Source organism: Eurosta solidaginis, chromosome 1, assembly GCF_040869045.1.
Source record: "Eurosta solidaginis isolate ZX-2024a chromosome 1, ASM4086904v1, whole genome shotgun sequence".
NCBI lineage: Eukaryota > Metazoa > Arthropoda > Insecta > Diptera > Tephritidae > Eurosta > Eurosta solidaginis.
The window spans coordinates 178,736,823-178,754,599 of record NC_090319.1 but is presented as its reverse complement, the minus strand read 5'-3'; positions in this window follow the sequence as shown (position 1 = coordinate 178,754,599).

Below are 17,777 nucleotides of genomic sequence, written 5' to 3'. Positions count from 1 at the left end.
GACTATATGATAAAAATGTGCGAAGCAGTTTTGAGCAATAGAGGCTTACCAAGAAGTATTAGTGTTCTTATACATATTCTGATATGATAATATAAGCACTCCTTTTTTATGTGGACTCAATATTGATGCCTGGTTTAGTTAAATTAGGTTTTGAATTTATACTAACATTTAATTTAAATTATAATATATACATACTAGAGATATACGCCGCCGATATTTCTCGTCGCCGCCTAATGTCAAAAATATCGGCGCGGCGGTTTCGTCCGGAGCGTTACTATATTTTCTACTTGTTTAAGACTGTTTAGGCCATTTATTTTTATGTCGAAAATTGGTCGGATATGGTTAAAAGTGGTTTCAAGGGACGCGCATCGCTGCCAGTTATTAGAAACTGATTGCAGAATTGAACTATTTCTAACTGTTCAAAAGTTATTTAAAAAAAAAGTACTTTCGATGTCAGCTTATCGTTCATTTTATATATGGATCTGAGATGAGAGCCCAGGAACCTACATACCAAATTTCATCAAGATACCTCTAAATTTTCTCAAGTTATCGTGTTAACGGTAGGACGGACGGACGGACATGGCTTAATAAAATTTTTTTTCGATGCTGATGATTTTGATATATGGAAGTCTATATCTATCTCGATTCCTTTATACCTGTACAACCAACCGTTATCCAATCAAAGTTAATATACTCTGTGAGCTCTGCTCAACTGAGTATAAAAAGGGAGACCGAGCTAACAAATGTGTTTGAGTGAGAGTTATAATCTTGGCATAAACGCCGAAAAGATTCATTTTGTTCGAAGTTTGTTCTACATTGTTTCAGCAGAAGAGGTTTGAAGTGTCTCGATGTCCGAGAGGGAACGCAAAAGTTCACTTCATTCAGAAGGAATGGGCTCGAAATTGATCCATTTAAAAGTTTTGTCATAAATATTACACCAAGCATTTCCCTTCGACTAGCAAGAGTTGGAAGATTGATAAGCTTTAATCGATTAGCATAAGGTGGAAGAATAGTTAAAGGGTCCCATTGAAAATTTCTTAAGGCAAATAGTAAAAATTGTTTTTGTATTGATTCGAGACTGTCTGCATTGACTTGATAACGCGGATTCCAAATTATTGAGCCGTATTCTGATATTGGCTTAACTAATATTGTAAAAAGTGCTTTAGTTATGTAACGGTCGTTAAAATCTTTTGACAACCGTTTAACAAATGCAAAAACACCTTTGCCTTTATTCACTGTAGCATTAATATAAAGAATGAAACTATGTTTGGAATCCATCATGACTCCCAAATCAATAAAGTTGTTTACAGTTTCTCGACTATAGTTGTTCATTGTATATGAAGCTGGTGGCGAAACTCTCCGAGAAAAACACATGAATTTACATTTTTTGAGATTAAGCGGCATATAATTTACATTGCACCAAGTGATTTAAATCCATTTGAAGCAAGGAATGTTCCTCAACCGAGGCACATGATTTGAAAAGTTTTACATCGTCTGCGTACATAAGGATTTTTGAGTATTTGATTGTATTAGATATATCGCTTATGAACAACAAGAACAGAATCGGACCAAGATGGCTGCCCTGAGGAACACCAGAAGAAGCATTGATGACCCCAAAAAGTGTATTTTTTAAGTTTACTTTTTGCGTACGATTACCAAGATACGATGAAATCCAACATATAAGACGGGGTTGGAAACCGAGTTGACCAAGCTTATGAATAAGTAATGGGTGTGATACTTTGTCGAAAGCTTTACTAAAATCGGTGTAAATTACATCAGTGTGAAGGCCTTTTCTAAAACCATTAGAAACGTGCGTGGTAAATTCTAGTAAATTGGTGATAGGTGATTTGCCCTTACAGAACCCATGTTGCGAGCTTGCAATTATGGGGGAAATAGAGAATGTTAGGTGGTGGGTAAAAATAGCATCAAATAACTTTGGGATAGCGGATAACTTTGCTATGCCCCGGTAGTTTTCTATTGAAGACCTGCTTCCATTTTTATGAAGCGGGATAAGAAAAGATTCCCTTCCACATTGTTGGGAAAACGCCATAAATTAAAGATAAATTAAAAAGTCTGTTAGCGGATCATAGATGTTTGCAGCACATTTTTTGAGAAAGTGTGTCGGGATCCTGTCAGGGCGGTATGTATATGATAATTTTAAAGTTTTTAAATAAGATAATACATCCTCTGAAGGTATAATTGGAGCTCTGATTGAATAACATGAATGAATATGGTATGGGTATTCATTAGGCGAAACGTGGGTCTCAATAGAGTAATTTGATTTGAAAAATTCCGAAAAGAAGCCGGTGATCTCTTGATCATCGCTGGAAATATTATCTTGGAACTTCATGGATGATGGAAACCCTTTCACCCTGTGTTTAGAGTTTACGATTCCGTAAAATGCCTTCGGGTTGCAAGTTATATTTCTTTTCATTTTACAAAGATAAGCTTTGTAACACTTTTTGTTCAGTTGAAAATACTTGCAGCGTAGAATCGAGTACTGTAAGTAATGGTTATGTAAATCCGTCTTTTTGAACAACTTGAAAGATCGAGACTTTTTATTCTTTAAAAGTTTCAGCTCTTTAGTGAACCATACTTGGCTTGTATCGGAATGTACACAAATCCGCTTAGGTACGTATTTTTCAAAAAGTCAGTAAATGGTATTGTAAAAGTGAGAAACGCTTTGCTACACATCAGCATTAAATATTGGCCACACTATTCCAGATATATCACGATTTAATTTTTTGAAATTGGCCTTCGCAAAGTCAAAGCGATAACTGGAGTTCTATCGTTTATTGCCGCTGTTACAAGCATTACTTACAACTTCGTAAACTATTTTGAGGGAAGGGTGGTAAGCAACTTCAGGTTCAATAATGGGTTCGCATCGACTAATGGAATATTTAGAGTCATCATCCACAAAGGCTAAATCTAATACTCTTCCGAATTTATTCGATTGGATGTTGATTTGTTGAAGGCACAGCTCAGACACTCCGTCAAGAAATTCATTGTTGGAAGGCTTTGACGAACGATATTAAAGTCAAAGATGCACCATGATATGTGCGGCATATTGAAGTCACCCTAGACAATAATGGAATCGGAAGGCTTTAGCATCGAATTAACAGTTTTTAGCAAGGAAATGTGATGCATATAAACGGACAGTTCAGAAGTTGGCGGGATATAACAGATGGCCTAATAAATGTGGATATTTGCTAGTTGTGTGCGTATGCACAAGAACTCAGTTGTGGCGGTGGCGGGTTCGCTAATCTATTCAGATGGTATTGAAGAGTGTACAGCAAGCAAAGCTCCACCTACAACTCTGTTCAAGCGATCATTTCGATATATTTGTCAGTCATTACAGAGGATTTCTGAGTTAAAAACATGAGGTTTCAAGCAGGTTTCGGTTAAAGCAATTATATCGTAACTTGAGTTTAATGATTTTAGAAACAGTTCTTTTAACCTGGTGTTTAAGCCTCTAACATTTTGGTAAAATATATCTAAAGCAGATTTTACGTTCAGTTTTTTGACTCAGTGTTATTAAGAGGGATTTTTGCTAAGTTGGGAACACTCTTATTCCGCCTATATTCAAATTCCCGCACAAGTGCCCCAGAGGGCCAAAAAGCATTACTCAAGATAGTGTCAAAATGTTCAATAGGTACATCTAATCTAAAGGAGGATACGTTTCTTTCATAACTAGAATTAAATTTCCGAATTGTTACGCGATCGGTTTTCCTTTTAGAGAAGATATATGATTTCAGATCCTCCTCAGTAGTATCCCCCTCGAATCTTGACACGAATATCGATTTTTTAGGAGGGACTACGACCAACTTCCTAGTTCCAGGCTCAGTCGTCTGAGAACGGTTTGCAGGTTCAATATTTTTTCAAGCTGCAGATTTTGTTGGAGGTGCCTCTGATGTTGAAGGCTCTACTGTAAGTGGACTTGGAGATGCTAAGTTTATTAATTCTATCGTGCTGGGAGAGAAAATTAAACAAATTTGCACAAGCAAATAACAATTGAAAACTGAAAATAAATAAATGCCAATCAAACGCAACAACAAATATTCAAAGTGACTCGGCAAATATGTATGTATGTATGTATATATACACTTTATCAATTAGTTTTAAGATACAATTTATTTTAGTAAAGAAAAGCAGAACTTTAAATTGCTGAATGCAGTACACAACGTGTTTACACTTATTTTTAGCACAATAATTATTAAAAAAAACAAATTTATTGATTTAAGACAAAATAAGTCACAGTAGAAATCGAAACACAACTTCACAGCCTGACGTTTACACTTTTGAAGTATAAAATCATATTTTGGGGCTTAGAGACCTTAAATGCATATTTCTAAACATATATTCAGATTTTAATAGCAAATTATAAGCGCCTAAAATATGTTTTCTTTGCTTATGTTGGGTTGCCCTGGTTATAACTCAGGAACCTCTCCTCTTAAGATGCTGGCAGAATCATGCGTAGCTGCAAGGTAAACAAAACTGTTACCGCCAGTAAACCCCGTGACGACCTCGATTTGCCAGATTGTGCCGAAACTATTCACAGAAATTGAGCGAATCACAATTTATTCACAAGAAGTCGAAGGATAGTGCCGCTATTAGAAAAGTCGCTAAGGTTAAGCGCTGACTTGCCCTGTTTTTGATTTCAACCCCAGAGAAAACCCGTGGCCTGATATAAAATTACGTTTTGCTGGACGGAAACCAACCAATTGGAAGAATTTGTGGAAGTCAAATAGGAACGGGAGGATCTTATCGACTATATGATAAAAATGTGCGAAGCAGTTTTGAGCAATAGAGGCTTACCAAGAAGTATTAGTGTTCTTATACATATTCTGATATGATAATATAAGCACTCCTTTTTTATGTGGACTCAATATTGATGCCTGGTTTAGTTAAATTAGGTTTTGAATTTATACTAACATTTAATTTAAATTATAATATATACATACTAGAGATATACGCCGCCGATATTTCTCGTCGCCGCCTAATGTCAAAAATATCGGCGCGGCGGTTTCGTCCGGAGCGTTACTATATTTTCTACTTGTTTAAGACTGTTTAGGCCATTTATTTTTATGTCGAAAATTGGTCGGATATGGTTAAAAGTGGTTTCAAGGGACGCGCATCGCTGCCAGTTATTAGAAACTGATTGCAGAATTGAACTATTTCTAACTGTTCAAAAGTTATTTAAAAAAAAAGTACTTTCGATGTCAGCTTATCGTTCATTTTATATATGGATCTGAGATGAGAGCCCAGGAACCTACATACCAAATTTCATCAAGATACCTCTAAATTTTCTCAAGTTATCGTGCTAACGGTAGGACGGACGGACGGACATGGCTTAATAAAATTTTTTTTCGATGCTGATGATTTTGATATATGGAAGTCTATATCTATCTCGATTCCTTTATACCTGTACAACCAACCGTTATCCAATCAAAGTTAATATACTCTGTGAGCTCTGCTCAACTGAGTATAAAAAGGGAGACCGAGCTAACAAATGTGTTTGAGTGAGAGTTATAATCTTGGCATAAACGCCGAAAAGATTCATTTTGTTCGAAGTTTGTTCTACATTGTTTCAGCAGAAGAGGTTTGAAGTGTCTCGATGTCCGAGAGGGAACGCAAAAGTTCACTTCATTCAGAAGGAATGGGCTCGAAATTGATCCATTTAAAAGTTTTGTCATAAATATTACACCAAGCATTTCCCTTCGACTAGCAAGAGTTGGAAGATTGATAAGCTTTAATCGATTAGCATAAGGTGGAAGAATAGTTAAAGGGTCCCATTGAAAATTTCTTAAGGCAAATAGTAAAAATTGTTTTTGTATTGATTCGAGACTGTCTGCATTGACTTGATAACGCGGATTCCAAATTATTGAGCCGTATTCTGATATTGGCTTAACTAATATTGTAAAAAGTGCTTTAGTTATGTAACGGTCGTTAAAATCTTTTGACAACCGTTTAACAAATGCAAAAACACCTTTGCCTTTATTCACTGTAGCATTAATATAAAGAATGAAACTATGTTTGGAATCCATCATGACTCCCAAATCAATAAAGTTGTTTACAGTTTCTCGACTATAGTTGTTCATTGTATATGAAGCTGGTGGCGAAACTCTCCGAGAAAAACACATGAATTTACATTTTTTGAGATTAAGCGGCATATAATTTACATTGCACCAAGTGATTTAAATCCATTTGAAGCAAGGAATGTTCCTCAACCGAGGCACATGATTTGAAAAGTTTTACATCGTCTGCGTACATAAGGATTTTTGAGTATTTGATTGTATTAGATATATCGCTTATGAACAACAAGAACAGAATCGGACCAAGATGGCTGCCCTGAGGAACACCAGAAGAAGCATTGATGACCCCAAAAAGTGTATTTTTTAAGTTTACTTTTTGCGTACGATTACCAAGATACGATGAAATCCAACATATAAGACGGGGTTGGAAACCGAGTTGACCAAGCTTATGAATAAGTAATGGGTGTGATACTTTGTCGAAAGCTTTACTAAAATCGGTGTAAATTACATCAGTGTGAAGGCCTTTTCTAAAACCATTAGAAACGTGCGTGGTAAATTCTAGTAAATTGGTGATAGGTGATTTGCCCTTACAGAACCCATGTTGCGAGCTTGCAATTATGGGGGAAATAGAGAATGTTAGGTGGTGGGTAAAAATAGCATCAAATAACTTTGGGATAGCGGATAACTTTGCTATGCCCCGGTAGTTTTCTATTGAAGACCTGCTTCCATTTTTATGAAGCGGGATAAGAAAAGATTCCCTTCCACATTGTTGGGAAAACGCCATAAATTAAAGATAAATTAAAAAGTCTGTTAGCGGCTCATAGATGTTTGCAGCACATTTTTTGAGAAAGTGTGTCGGGATCCTGTCAGGGCGGTATGTATATGATAATTTTAAAGTTTTTAAATAAGATAATACATCCTCTGAAGGTATAATTGGAGCTCTGATTGAATAACATGAATGAATATGGTATGGGTATTCATTAGGCGAAACGTGGGTCTCAATAGAGTAATTTGATTTGAAAAATTCCGAAAAGAAGCCGGTGATCTCTTGATCATCGCTGGAAATATTATCTTGGAACTTCATGGATGATGGAAACCCTTTCACCCTGTGTTTAGAGTTTACGATTCCGTAAAATGCCTTCGGGTTGCAAGTTATATTTCTTTTCATTTTACAAAGATAAGCTTTGTAACACTTTTTGTTCAGTTGAAAATACTTGCAGCGTAGAATCGAGTACTGTAAGTAATGGTTATGTAAATCCGTCTTTTTGAACTTGAAAGATCGAGACTTTTTATTCTTTAAAATTTTCAGCTCTTTAGTTAACCATACTTGGCTTGTATCGGAATGTACACAAATCCGCTTAGGTACGTATTTTTCAAAAAGTCAGTAAATGGTATTGTAAAAGTGAGAAACGCTTTGCTACACATCAGCATTAAATATTGGCCACATTATTCGAGATAGATCACGATTTAATTTTTTGAAATTGGCCTTCGCAAAGTCAAAGCGATAACTGGAGTTATATCGTTTATTGCCGCTGTTACAAGCATTACTTACAACTTCGTAAACTATTTTGAAGGGTGGTAAGCATCTTCAGGTTCAATAATGGGTTCGCCTCGACTAATGGAATATTTAGAGTCATCATCCACAAAGGCTAAATCTAATACTCTTCCGAATTTATTCGATTGGATGTTGATTTGTTGAAGGCACAGCTCAGACACTCCGTCAAGAAATTCATTGTTGGAAGGCTTTGACGAACGATATTAAAGTCAAAGATGCACCATGATATATGCGGCATATTGAAGTCACCCTAGACAATAATGGAATCGGAAGGCTTTAGCATCGAATTAACAGTTTTTAGCAAGGAAATGTGATGCCTATAAACGGGCAGTTCAGAAGATGGCGGGATATAACAGATGGCCTAATAAATGTGGATATTTGCTAGTTGTGTGCGTATGCACAAGAACTCAGTTGTGGCGGTGGCGGGTTCGCTAATCTCTTCAGATGGTATTGAAGATTGTACAGCAAGCAGAACTCCACCTCCAACTCTGTTCAGGCGATCATTTCGATATATTTGGTAGTCATTACAGAAGATCTCTGAGTTAAAAACATGAGGTTTCAACCAGGTTTCGGTTAAAGCAATTATATCGTAACTTGAGTTAAATCATTTTAGAAACAGTTCTTTTAACCTGGTGTTTAAGCCTCTAACATTTTGGTAAAATATATCTAAAGCAGATTTTACGTTCAGTTTTTTGACTCAGTGTTATTAAGAGGGATTTTTGCTAAGTTGGAAACACTCTTATTCCGCCTATATTCAAATTCCCGCACAAGTGCCCCAGAGGGCCAAAAATCATTACTCAAAATAGTGTCAAAATGTTCAATAGGTACATCTAATTTAAGGAGGATACGTTTCTTTCATAACTAAAATTAAATTTCCGAATTTTTACGCGATCGGTTTTCCTTTTTGAGAAGATATACGATTTCAGATCCTCCTCAGTAGTATCCCTCACGAATATCGATTTTTTAGGAGGGACTACGACCAACTTCCTAGTTCCAGGCTCAGACGTCTGAGAACAGTTTGCAGGTTCAATATTTTTTCAAGCTGCTGATTTTGTTGGAGGTGCTTTTGATGTTGAAGGCTCTACTGTAAGTGGACTTGGAGATGCTAAGTTTATTAATTCTATCGTGCTGGGAGAGAAAATTAAACAAATGTGCACGAGAAAATAACAATTGAAAACTGAAAATAAATAAATGCCAATCAAACGCAACAACAAATATTCAAAGTGACTCGGCAAATATGTATGTATGTATGTATATATACACTTTATCAATTAGTTTTAAGATACAATTTATTTTAGTAAAGAAAAGCAGAACTTTAAATTGCTGAATGCAGTACACAACGTGTTTACACTTATTTTTAGCACAATAATTATTTAAAAAAACAAATTTATTGATTTAAGACAAAATAAGTCACAGTAGAAATCGAAACACAACTTCACAGCCTGACGTTTACACTTTTGAATTATAAAATCATATTTTGGTGCTTAAAGACCTTAAATGCATATTTCTAAACATATATTCAGATTTTAATAGCAAATTATAAGCGCCTAAAATATGTTTTCTTTGCTTATGTTGGGATGCCCTGGTTATAACTCAGGAACCTCTCCTCTTAAGATGCTGGCAGAATCATCATGCGTAGCTGCAAGGTAAATCAAACTGTTACCGCCAGTAAACCCCGTGACGACCTCGATTTGCCACATTGTGCCGAAACTATTCACAGAAATTGAGCGAATCACAATTTATTCACAAGAAGTCGAAGGATAGTGCCGCTATTAGAAAAGTCGCTAAGGTTAAGCGCTGACTTGCCCTGTTTTTGATTTCAACCCCAGAGAAAACCCGTGGCCTGATATAAAATTACGTTTTGCTGGACGGAAACCAACCAATTGGAAGAATTTGTGGAAGTCAAATAGGAACGGGAGGATCTTATCGACTATATGATAAAAATGTGCGAAGCAGTTTTGAGCAATAGAGGCTTACCAAGAAGTATTAGTGTTCTTATACATATTCTGATATGATAATATAAGCACTCCTTTTTTATGTGGACTCAATATTGATGCCTGGTTTAGTTAAATTAAGTTTTGAATTTATACTAACATTTAATTTAAATTATAATATATACATACTAGAGATATACGCCGCCGATATTTCCCGTCGCCGCCTAATGTCAAAAATATCGGCGCGGCGGTTTCGTCCGGAGCGTTACTATATTTTCTACTTGTTTAAGACTGTTTAGGCCATTTATTTTTCATGTCGAAAATTGGTCGGATATGGTTAAAAGTGGTATCAACGGACGCGCATCGCTGCCAGTTATTAGAAATTTAACTATTTCTAACTGTTCAAAAGTTATTTAAAAAAAAGGTGCTTTCGATGTCAGCTTATCGTTCATTTTAAATATGGATCTGAGATGAGAGCCCAGGAACCTACATACCAAATTTCATAAAGATACCTCTAAATTTTCTCAAGTTATCGTGTTAACGGAAGGATGGACGGACGGACATGGCTTAATCAAATTTTTTTTCGATGCTGATGATTTTGATATATGGAAGTCTATATCTATCTCGATTCCTTTATACCTGTACAACCAACCGTTATCCAATCAAAGTTAATATACTCTGTGAGCTCTGCTCAACTGAGTATAAAAGGCAGTCCGAGCTAACAAATGTGTTTGAGTGAGAGTTATAATCTTGGCAAAAACGCCGAAAAGATTCATTTTGTTCGAAGTTTGTTCTACATTGTTTCAGCAGAAGAGGTTTGAAGTGTCTCGATGTCCGAGAGGGAACGCAAAAGTTCACTTCATTCAGAAGGAATGGGCTCGAAATTGATCCATTTAAAAGTTTTGTTATAAATATTACACCAAGCATTTCCCTTCCACCAGCAAGAGTTGGAAGATTGATAAGCTTTAATCGATTAGTATAAGGTGGAAGAATAGTTAAAGAGTCCCAATGAAAATTTCTTAAGGCAAATAGTAAAAATTGTTTTTGTATTGATTCGAGACTGTCTGCATTGACCTGATAACGCGGATTCCAAATTATTGAGCCGTATTCTAATATTGGCTTAACTAATATTGTAAAAAGTGCTTTAGTTATGTAAGGGTCGTTAAATTCCTGTGACAACAGTTTAACAAATGCAAAAACACCTTTGCCTTTATTCACTGTACCATTAATATGAAGACTGAAACTAAGTTTGGAATCCATCATGACTCCCAAATCAATAAAATTGTTTACAGTTTCTAGACTATAGTTGTTAATTGTATATGAAGCTGGTGGCGAAACTCTCCGAGAAAAACACATGAATTTACATTTTTTGAGATTGAGCGGCATATAATTTACATTGCACCAGGTAACCAAGTGATTTAAGTCCATTTGAAGCAAGGAATGTTCCTCAGCCGAGGCACATGATTTGAAAAGTTTTACATCGTCTGCGTACATCAAGATTTTTGAGTATTTAAATGTAATAGATATATTATGAACAACAAGAACAGAATCGGACCAAGATGGCTGCCCTGAGGAACACCAGAAGAAGCATTGATGACCCCAAAAAGTGTATTTTTTAAGATTACTTTTTTGCGTACGATTACCAAGATACGAAGAAATCCAACATATAAGACGGGGTTGGTAACCGAGTTGACCAAGCTCATGAATAAGTAATGGGTGTGATACTTTGTCGAAAGCTTTACTAATATCGGTGTAAATTACATCAGTGTGAAGGCCTTTTCTAAATCCATTAGAAACCTGGGTGGTAAATTCTAGTAAATTGGTGATAGGTGATTTGCCCTTACAGAACCCATGTTGCGAGCTTGCAATTATGGGGGATATAGAGAATGTTAGGTGGTGGGTAAAAATAGCCCCAAATAACTTTGGGATAGCGGATAACTTTGCTATGCCCCGGTAGTTTTCTGTTGAAGACCTGCTTCTATTTTTATGAAGCGGGATAAGAAAAGATTCCCTTCCACATTGTTGGGAAAACGCCATAAATTAAAGATAAATTAAATAAGTTGTTAGCGGCTGATAGATGTTTGCAGCACATTTTTTGAGAAAGTGTGTCGGGATCCTGTCAGGGCCGTATGTATATGATAATTTTAAAGTTTTTAAATAAGATAATACATCCTCTGAAGGTATAATTGGAGCTCTGATTGAATAACATGAATTAATATGGTATGGGTATTCATTAGGCGAAACGTGGGTCTCAATAGAGTAATTTGATTTGAAAAATTCCGCAAAGAAGCCGGTGATCTTTTGATCAACGCTGGAAATATTATCTCGGAACTTCATGGATGATGGAAACCCTTTCACCCTGCGTTTAGAGTTTACGAATCCGTAAAATGCCTTCGGGTTGCAAGTTATATTTCTTTTCATTTTACAAAGATAAGCTTTGTAACACTTTTTGTTCAGTTGAAAATACTTGCAGCGTAGAATCGAGTACTGTAAGTAATGGTTATGTAAATCCGTCTTTTTGAACAACTTGAAAGATCGAGACTTTTTATTCTTTAAAATTTTCAGCTCTTTAGTGAACCATACTTGGCTTGTATCGGAATGTATACAAATCCGCTTAGGTACGTATTTTTCAAAAAGACAGTAAATCGTATTGTAAAAGCGAGAAACGCTTTGCTACACATCAGCATTCAATATTGGCCACACTATTCGAGATAGATCACGATTTAATTTTTTGAAATTGGCCTTCGCAAAGTCAAAGCGATAACTGGAGTTGCATCGTTTGTTGCCGCTGTTACAAGCATTACTTACAACTTCGTAAACTATTTTGAGGGAAGGGTGGTAAGCATTTTCAAGTTCAATAATTGGTTCGCATCGAGTAATGGAATATTTAGAGTCATCATCCACAAAGGCTAAATCTAATACTCTTCCGAATTTATTCGGTTGGATGTTGATTTGTTGAAGGCACAGCTCAGACACTCCGTCAAGAAATTCATTGTTGGAAGGCTTTGACGAACGATATTAAAGTCAAAGATGCACCATGATATGTGCGGCATATTGAAGTCACCCTGACAATAATGGAATCGGAAGGCTTTAGCATCGATTTAACAGATTTTAGCAAGGAAATGCGGTGCATATAAACGGACAGACAGTTCAGAAAATGGCGGGATATAACTGATGGTCAAATAAATGCGGATATTTGCTAGTTGTGTGCGTATGCAGAAGAACTCAGTTGTGTCGGTGGCGGGTACGCTAATCTCTTCAGATGGTATTGAAGAGTGTACAGCAAGCAAAGCTCCACCTACAACTCTGTTCAGGCGATCATTTCGATATATTTGGTAGTCATTACAGAATATCTCTGAGTTAAAAACATGAGGTTTCAACCAGGTTTCGGTTAAAGCAATTATATCGTAACTTGAGTTAAATGGTTTTAAAAACAGTTCTTTTAACCTGGTGTTTAAGCCTCTAACATTTTGGTAAAATATATCTAAAGCAGGTTTTACGTTGAGTTTTTTGACTCCTTGTTATTAAGAGGGATCTTTGCTAAGTTGGGAACACTCTTATTCCGCCTATATCAAATTCCCGCACAAGTGCCCCAGAGGGCCAAAAATCATTACTCAAGATAGTGCCAAAATGTTCAATAGGTACATCTAATCTAAAGGAAGATACGTTTCTTTCATAACTAAAATTAAATTTCCGAATTGTTACGCGATCGGTTTTCCTTTTTGAGAAGATATACGATTTTAGATCCTCCTCAGTAGTATCCCTCTCGAATCTTGACACGAATATCGATTTTTAGGAGGGACTACGACCAACTTCCTAGTTCCAGGCTCAGTCGTCTGAGAACGGTTTGCAGGTTCAATATTTTTTCAAGCTGCTGATTTTGTTGGAGGTGTCTTTGATGTTGAAGGCTCTACTGTAAGTGGACTTGGAGATGCTAAGTTTATTAATTCTATCGTGCTGGGAGAGAAAATTAAACAAATGTGCACGAGCAAATAACAATTGAAAACTGAAAATAAATAAATGTCAATCAAACGCAAAAACAAATGTTCAAAGTGACTCGGCAAATATGTATGTATGTATGTATATATACACTTTATCAATTTGTTTTAAGATACAATTTATTTTAGTAAAGAAAAGCAGAACTTTAAATTGCTGAATGCAGTACATAACGTGTTTACACTTATTTTTAGCACAATAACTATTTAAAAAAACAAATTTATTGATTTAAGACAAAATAAGTCACAGTAAAAATCGAAACACAACTTCACAGCTTGACGTTTGCACTTTTGAAGTATAAAATCATATTTTTGGGTTTAAAGACCTTAAATGCATATTTTTAAACATATATTCAGATTTTAATAGCAAATTATAAGCGCCTAAAATATGTTTTCTTTGCTTATGTTGGGTTGCCCCGGCTATAACTCAGGAACCCCTCCTCTTAAGATGCTGGCAGAATAATGAATAGCTGCAAGGTAAACCAAACTGTTGCCGCCAGTAAAACCCGTTACGACCTCGATTTGCCAGTTTGTGCCGAAACTATTCACAGAAATTGAACGAATCACAATTTATTCACAAGAAGTCGAAGGATAGTGCCGCTATTGGAAAAGTCGCTAAGGTTAAGCGCTGACTTGCCCAGATTTTGACTTCAACCCCAGAGAAAAAACCCGTGGGCTGATGAAATGTTTGATTTGAAATAAAAGATGTGAAAGGTTTGGTAGTCAAACATTAATTCTTTTTATTAAATAAATTCTTTCCCTTTTATAATTATTTACTTAACCTATACATTCATAATTATCTTAATACTAATAAACTAAAAATATGTACATTGGTAATGGGGTATGCATACATGTAGGTTTGTATATATGCTTTGTATACATGTAGATTTGTATGCATGCTTCCATACATGTAGATTTGTATGCATGCTTGCATACATTTAAATTTGTATGCCTGCTTGCATACATGTAGATTTGTATGCCTGCTTGCAACGTCAGCAGATCAATGCGAGTAATTTGGTTAATGCTATTCATACATGTAGGTTTGTATGCATGCTTGCAAAGTCAGCAGATCAATTTGAGTATTTTTCCCATTATTGGTTGTATGTAAATAATAAGCAGAATTTATTAGCTGTGAACGGACAAGGGTTTCATATTCGGCATTCCATTGATGTTAGCTAACCGCTGGGTTAGTTCAATAATTTATGTTGTATAATATTGTAATATGATTATTACTAAAATGTATTTGGCATAGAAGTTCATGATGCGTAATGCCGCAAGTGTATTACATAGGTGGGTATGACGGATAATGCTACACCATCCGCCTTAGAAAAGGAGGGTTATATAATTGTTTTGTGAACAATTGTATAATACTCTTTGTCGTATTTTCAATGATTTTGATATTTTACTGTAACTTGATATTGTAGTGAAAGATGTTGTTTGCTTTGCTTCTGATTTGCTGACCTTGATATTTTTATTGTTTACATTTTATGCATATCCCTTTTTTTTCAAAATTTTAAGTTTAATGATTATTTTACTTATTTTACTTATTGTATTTATTGTATATGTTTTATAGCCGGATTTTAAATGTGTCGACCCATCTAAAATCCGCTTTTTTTTTTAAATTATTTTCTAATATTTATATGGAAATATGAAGCAGAAAAAAAAGGTTTGTTTTCAATTGCTTAGATACTAATTATTACTGAGTAGATTGGAATATTTATTTTTAGATTATTTCCAAGAGATATCTTAGAGGGACTACTAATTCCTTATTTATTGCTTCTATTACTAGTTTCTAAATTATTTTTATAGTTCCTACCATTTTTATCCTACTATTATTTAGTAACTTATGCAAATTATTTTCCTATCGAAATTTTTCTATGTATATAAGTTTTATTATTTATCTACCTAGGGTTAGAGAAAAAAAATGTCCTATTAATATTTTCTAGTCTATTGGGGCTAAAGTAGAATACTTTCCTAATATGTAAAAATATGTTCTTATGAGACCTAGGTAATAAATGATCGTATTTATTTAATTTTTATTCAAGGAAAAAAGAATTTTTTTTTCACTTGACCTTATTTTTTTTTCATAATTAGGTAAATCTGTAATAAATTGTATATATAATAGAGGGGGTTACTGATAGAAGAGCGGGGTAGTTTTGTTAATGGATAAGTGGAAGGTACAGTGGGTGCAAAAAAAAAAAAATGTTCGTATCTTTAAATTTTTAATAATTTCCTTATTTTCCAGAAATATTTTTGATCTTATTTTTCATATGATTTCTGCGACGGCCACCAAGACAGAATCGTCATGACTTTTATGAAGAATTTATTTTTATTTTTATACCTGGATTTGTCACTTTCACAACCTCTTTGGTTTTGTGCAATTGTTTGATCTTAGAGAATTTGGATACCTACTTTTATTAATTTAAATTTGCCTACTCGAGTAAATATTCAATTATTTTTCACCAATTTGTCCCTCAGGACAACAGTGTTTTTCTTAAAAATTTCAAGTCCTGGGTTGGCGGCATTTGTACAACGTGTGTACAGCCTGATAAGTAATTGTCCTGAGTCAATTTTATCATCTACAATCAGGTTGCTTGTATTTCTTACGCTACCATTTTAGGAGCGCGACATGTCTTATTGCTGCAAATTTATATAGCGCTTCACTTATATTTTTATAGGTTCTCTTTGTGACTTTTCTTCATTCTTTTCTTTTTGTTGTTATGGACTGGTTTTTAAAATTTTTCTTGTTCTTAGTTTTTGCCTATTTCCACTGTCCTAGAATTTTATATTGCTTCATGACTATTTTTTTCAGGAGCCATCAAAGGAATTAAGCGAATTTTTGATTTGCTGTTCGCTTTAGGCAGGGTTGCCTTTACTGTCGATTGTGACATTTTTAGGTTTACTATTTGAGATTTATTTGAATTGTTTATCGCTCTTCCTCAGCTTTGGGTTTGGTTTAGGTAATGGGTTGCAAAAACTGGTGTTTCTTAGATACGAGTTGTGGCGGGTTTTACCTGCCTAAATTTGTGCTTCATATAGTTTTTGAGCATCATAGCTATTGTGATGATCAATAGTATGAATACACAACCTATAACTGCTAACCAAACATCTGGGATGTTCGGAGTATTTTCTGTATTTAGCTTAGTTGGTGGCTCATACTTGATTATCTTGTTATCTGTTCTTTCAGAGCTTTCTTTACCTACCTCGTAGCCAGCCATGGCTACCATGATGCCTTTGGCTATTTTTGTCCACCAAGACATCTTGAAAGTTCTCTAATTTTAATAAGAAGTTAGATATTTTGTTTTATGACTTTTTATTTTGTGGATATTGTTGATTAAAAATATTTTTAAAAAAAAATTTTAATATTCCAAAAAAAATGTTCTTAGTGTAGTTTATAATATATTTGGAAATATTCTTTTGGAATTTTCGGGGAACACTCTCCTAATCATACGCATTATTTCCTCTTCCCTGGTAGTGGGGTTTATAATATCCTCAATTGTGGGTTCCCTTTCCATACCTATTATCTTCCACAATTTCTTTAATCCTTCTAACTCTTTTTGTAAGTCCCTAGTGTGTTGGGTATTTTCGTCCCACCAATAGAGAGGAAGATCTGAGGAGTTTCTTTGCATTTTAGTAGTTATGGTTAATTTTTAAACCTTATTAAAATGTTCTATGGGCTTTCTTTAGAGGATATGTGAACTGTCTGAAGTTGATTGACTATTTTACAGAAGTGTCCTAAACATTCCAATTTACTTGAATTTTTTTCTTATAAAAGTTTAATTTAAGATTTTTGGCATTTTAGCCTTTTTGTTCGAATAAGAAATTTTTAATTTTCCTCCTACTTCTTTTTTCCATAATCATTTTACTTCAAATTTTAACAAATTAGATCAATTTTTTTTTTCAAGTTCAAAAGAAATTGTTCGTACATACTTTTGTTTTAGTTTAAATTTTACATTATTTATTTTTTTTTTTTACAAGTCCAATTTAAAAAAAAAAAAATCCTAAGCAAAAAATCTCGTTTTTGCTAATGGTTTAGCGTCGTAAAGGCCGCCCAATTTGTTTCTAAAATTTGTATATACTTATATTAATTGCCTCGAGTGTTATGCCTCCGATCTCGCCATGAAATGTTTCTGGTTTCGTTTTGTTGTTAACTTGTGCCAGTTGAAAGGTGTCCTTCGATCCCGTTGTGTTACCACCAAATATTTTTCAACTTAGTTTACCAAATCCTTGCCGAAAAACGGGTTTCCTTGATAATATCTTA